The sequence below is a fragment of the Myotis daubentonii genome, chromosome 10 (genome assembly GCF_963259705.1).
Source record: "Myotis daubentonii chromosome 10, mMyoDau2.1, whole genome shotgun sequence".
NCBI classification, from domain to species: Eukaryota; Metazoa; Chordata; class Mammalia; order Chiroptera; family Vespertilionidae; genus Myotis; species Myotis daubentonii.
In genome coordinates, this window is record NC_081849.1 from 68,519,318 (window position 1) to 68,525,302 (window position 5,985).

The following is a 5,985-nucleotide window of genomic DNA, read 5'->3' on the forward strand; positions in this document are numbered from 1 at the left end:
GGGGATTGTGGCCCCCAGGAAAGCAAAAGCCGAGCTAAAGGAGGCTGTACCCAGACAGCCATTTGTCCATTTTCTAGACACTCTGGTTTTTCTAAAAACAAAACAAACAAACAAAAACCAACAACCTCAAGTACAATTTAAAAATGGGAACTCCTTTGGTTTGTAATACAGACTCCGCAAGAGTCTTAAGGATCAACTTGGACCTAAAGACAAGTTATTTGAGGATTATCAGTTGGAGAGGTGAGGAACTCACTAAAAAGGAAATAAATGTGCAGTGTTCTCAGACACCAGGAAGAGGGAATTTTAGAATAAAGAAATACAAAAAGCCTGTAGTACAGGACTGCGCTTCTCAAACTTGGTTGTGCTTAGGAATCACCCGGAGATCTTATTAATCTACTTTAGTATGTCGGGGTCTGGAAGAGGACTAGGATTCCGAAGTTTTATCATACCCCCTCGTTATATTGCTGCTTCAAAGACCACTCTTTAAGTAGCAAGCGTGCATGTGATATCTGAGCTGAGCCCTGAAGGTTGGGTAGTGTTTGCAGATGCAACATGGATCCTGGTGGAGAGAATGATGCCATCAGTCAACAGGCATGACCACTTGGAGATAGCCGGGGAATTGGAAAATCTTCAGTTTGTGTTGTAAATAGTTACACAAAGAGCAGGGGACAAACTTGGAAAAGTATATGCCGAAATAGGAACATCTAATATTTTCTTTATGTTCCAAATTTCAGCAGCCTGTAGTACACATATTACTATCAGTAACTAATACCCATTATTTCTAGGATGCCACCCTTGGTTATAACCGGTCCCTCAGTTATGGGCACCCAGTGGCACCAGCCATGTTCCTGTCAGTTTAGAAGATGTCCACTGCCCCAAATTCAAAGGAGTGCGCACTGCCTCAAGGCTCATCAATGTCTATATCAAAAGTTCTGCTTGCTCAGTGTCCCAAATGCACCAATGCTTGAAGACCTAGTTGTGTCAGTTCCATATACAAGAAGAGATAATTGCCTTCTTGCCCCTTAGGGAAAAATATTTTCCACCTGAACTCCAAAATCTCTTAAAGACTCTTGAAAACAGACATTTATTTTTCTGGTTGTGTTTATACCCATAGGTGCTTTATCTTAAGGGACTGGACCTTTCCTTCATTGTTCTTATTTTTTTTTTCATGTGTAGCTTTGAATATGGAATTTTATAAAAACATACAAAATAAAATGTAAAATACATTATGTCTCTTCCATTCAAAAAAGTCGAAGACCACATGTTTATTAAATCAGGCAAACACCTGTTTTAGGGGTCACCAGTCCACTTGATCCACACATAATCAAAATGAGATTTATCATCCTTAAAAATAAATGAGTAAGCAAATGAATAAATGAATGAATTCATGAATTTCTATTTCAATAGGTAGGTGATAGAAGAAATAAAAAGAGATGGAAAAAAAGTGAGAAGGAGCAGATGGGAAAGCCCTTGGGAACAAAGGCAAATAATTGACAAGGAGAGGCAGAGGAGGGAGGTGGGTTTTAAAATCATCTTAGAAAGGTCTGAAAAATTAAACTGGTAAAAAGCTAGGTTCCACTCTAGGGGCACTATCCATCCATGCAGAATATTTGCCACTAGAATTATTTTTGGTTCTCTTTCATTCTTTCACATTTTAGTGACTATATGACTTTATTAATTGTCTGGGTTATTATATGGTTCTAGTGTATGAGATGCTATAGAAATGTTACATATATAATTTTTAATGAGGTCATTATATACTATTCTGTAACAGTACTTATTTTTATTTAGCAATATGTTATAGAAATATTTCTAAGTACATTCATACACCTAGACAATACCTCCTCGTGTTTTACAGGTGCATAGCATGCGTGCCTGTCATGGCCGTGAGAATGTGGTGACTGTCCAGCAGTCTCAGCAAGTGTAATTGGCCACGGTCTCTACAACTGTCCTGAGATTCATCACCACGCACAGAGGCCATGTTTCCCACAAGCTGCTCCCAGACAACTGAGTGTGGCAGGAACCGTTTGTCTGTTCCTGGTGGACATGGGCTGCTCTGATGGCTGGCTTTGGCCTGAAGACTCTGGTGGCTTTGCTGAAACTTCCTTAGAATGCATGGCATTCTGGGAAGCTTGCACCCAATCTTCTCTCCCTCTCTCATTACTGAAGTCAGACTTGCTTTGCAGCCTGATAGTTTTCATAGCCTTATCTGGCTCCCTCCCAACGTTCCCTCCTATACCATTCACCCTAATGAAGTCCTTGCCATCTGCATCCCAGTAGGCCATCCCTACTCCATGATTTATGAAACATTCCCTTAATTGATAAACATTCAGCTTAGTTAAAAAATTGGTTCATACAAATAACATGGTAATAAATATTATTTACTTATATTTTAAAAAGAGACAACAGGTCCAAACTGGAGTCAGTTGTGCTAAGCCCCACACCACCAAACTGAGACTTCACACCCAACCTAATTGAAGCATCAGCATTTCCCAGGAATCTGACCTGAACCAGTCACTCTGGAATTTCCTGGTCAGCACTAATGAGGTAATCTGCATGAGAGATGCCTTTTGTCCCCTAAAGGAATTGACCCCACATGAAACAACTCACTCTTTCCCCCTTCTGCCTAAAGAAGCCTTCCACTTTGTACAGTTCTGTGAAGCTCCTTTCTATCTGCTAGATAGGATGCTGCCTGGTTCATGCATTGTTTAATAATGCCAATAAAACTTTACAACTTACTCAATTGAATTTTGTTTTTTAATATTTTTTATATATTGGTAGTTTTTTTGGTGTTTTTTTTTTTTTTTCTGTTGAGTAAGTTCCAGGATGGAATTGCTTAGCAGATATGTATATTTGAAATTTAAATAAACAGCATATGAAGAGATTAGCCAAAGAACACATATACATCAGACAACAGTGTGGTGAGGGACAGGGGAGGGGGGAAGAGGGAGATGGATGGTACTGTAAAATTACTGCAATGGATATATTTAAACCAAAATACAACTTAGAAAATCCTTGCTATTAATGAAGTCCTTTTCTTATCCAGAAGAGATAACAGCTAAAGAACAGACTACTGACATTAATTTTGAAATATGGTGTCTATAACTTGTGCCATAGCTTAATAATAAAAACCTCTGTAGCTTGTATGTAAAGTATCAATTAATAATTTATATATTCATTAATTATCTAGAATATAAATTTCTGCTTACCTTTTGATTGCTAACACTTACATCAAAGGGAAAACCAAGAAGAGATATGAAATGGAAATAATTCCAATGTTTATTTTTATTCAATGAGTTTTACAAATTATTAATGTTCCAAAGTTGACATCCTTGGATGCTTGTTTCCTCTGTAGCTATATTTTATCTATTTTTTCCTTTTAAAATTTGCAAGGATTAGTAAAACTAGACAGTGGTTGCAAATTTTAAATCCACTGAATTATATGGTACTTCATAACAGAAATTTATTGTGTTACATCTATCTCATCACTATGCATTACCTGGAAACTTGTATAACAATTGATCATGATATGAACTAAATGGAGGGTTATCTCAAACAAATGCCATTGGCTATGATGTTTGCTGCAAACGGTACTGGATGGCTAATTTTTTTAAAAAAAATCAGAAATGAATGCTTGCATCATTATGATATACCATTTGTGTCTAAATGGAATTTGTGTAAATCAGCTCTATTTTGTTCATTTCTCAAGTAATTATTTAACTGACATAGCAAAAATTGTATTATGCCACTTCCCCCTAATAGATAAGGATTGTTTAATATAGATCAGGATATAATTTGATGGAATTTAAAAACTACAGAACAATAGTTTTTTAGAGATATATATATATATATATATATATATATATATATATATATATATATATATATATAACTGCTAAAATATCAAAATACCATTTCAATCTATTCAGCTACACTATATCAAGTCAAAAATAAACATGTAACCTATGATGACTCAGAAATAGGGAGGGAAAACACACCAAAACCCTTAAATGCTGTTTTAAGGCTCGTTAATCTGATGAGTTACTCAAAGGCACTTTTAACACAGATACTTTTACTTAAATGTCCCCCTCATTTTAAAGAGAAAATTACAAATGTGGCCACAAGAGTCTTTTCACTCCATATAAACCTAGCTATTAATATGTAAAAGCTTAATCCTGTCTAATAAAAGAGAAACGGTAATTAGCTGTACGTCCGCTACCCTTCCCATTGGCTAATCAGGGCGATATGCAAATTAACTGCCAGTCAAGATGGCGGCCGCAGCCAGGCAGCTTGAAGCTAACATGAGGCTTCCTTGCTTCAGTGACAGAGGAAACCAACATTCCCCGCCCGCCTTGCTGGCCTCTGAGCTTGCAGTTTGAAACATTGTTACTAATATAGACGCTAAACAAAACCCCAGAAACCTGCTTTCAGCCAGCCGGGATCTCAGAGCTAGAGTTGATACAATGTTTCAATTACAGAACCCAAACAAACCAGATACCTGCTTTCAGCAGCAGAGGCCTCAGAGCTGGAGCCAGAGCTAAAGCTGGCCCAGAATTAAAAAAAAAGAAAAAAAGGAGCAGTTGGGAGCTTCAGTCACCCGCCAGCCTGAAAACAGCTCTCAGCCCCTCACCCAGACTGGCCAGGCACCCCAGTGGGGACCCCCACCCTGAAGGGGGTGTGACCAGCTGCAAACAGCCATCATCCGCTCACCCAGGCTGGCCAGGCACCCCAGTGGGGACCCCCACCCTGATCCAGGACACCCTTCAGGGCAAACCAGCCGGCCCCCACCCATGCACCAGGCCTCTATTCTATATAGTAAAAGGGTAATATGCCTCCCAGCACCGTGATCAGCGGAGCCATGAGGCCTCCCAGCACCGGGATCAGCATGAAAGGGGCCAGCGCCCAAACCCCCTGATCGCCCTGCGGCTCTTGTGTGACAGGGGGCAGGACCACAACCTCCCTATCCGCCCTGTTCATGACAGGGGAAGGCGTCCCAACCCCCTGATCAGCCCTGCTCTGTGCCTGATAGGGGGAGCTCCACAACCCCCTGATCACCCTGCGGCTCTGTGTGTGACAGGGTGCGGCGCCCCAACACACTGATCGGCCCTGCTCTGTGTGACAGGGGGCGGTGCCCCAACTCCCCAATCAGCCCTGCTCTGAGCTCAACCAGGGGCTGCACCTAGGGATTGGGCCTGCCCTCTACCACCCGGGAGCAGGCCTAAGCCAGCAGGTCGTTATCTCCTGAGGGGTCCCAGACTGCGAGAGGGCACAGGCCGGGCTGAGGAACCCCCCTCACTCCCGAGTGCATAAATTTTTGTGCACCGGGCCTCTAGTATCTATATAATACACATACATACACACACACACCACCACCACCACCACCACCACCACCACACCACTATGCCCAATACCTTCTCTGTGGAATTCCGTATCTTCTCTTCACCATTCAGTCTGCTCTGTGCTGCTGCCTGGGCTGCATGAATGAGCTGCATCAATGTGCTCCCTTGTCCTCTACCTTCTGGTTAACTTTGGCCAATGGCTTTTGAGAGATACTGACTATCCAAACCATGATCCGGTGGGGGAAATTCACAGTACCCCACATACACAAAGGTAGAAAAAATACCTTTAGGTTAGGACAATGTTTTGTGGTAATTGTCCACATTGATTCAAATAATCTCCTTCTAATAATTGTGATATTAATTGACATTGGCATTTTATTTCAGTATTACATATTCTCAAATGCTTTTAGTGCCCTCCAGAATCAGACTTCTATTACCAGCCAAGAAACTGTTGGGTAAACTCCAAAGTCTGCTGTTGTTCTGTGGTCAGTAAGGAATTTGTGTTCTGCCTCTGGGCGTTCTGCCACTCTATTCTCATTTATTTCACAGGGCTAGTCACTACAGGAAAGTGTAAAATGTATACTTATAAAATGTTCACCTTCTAAAAATATATTCATTAAATAAATTGATCAAATAACATATCGTT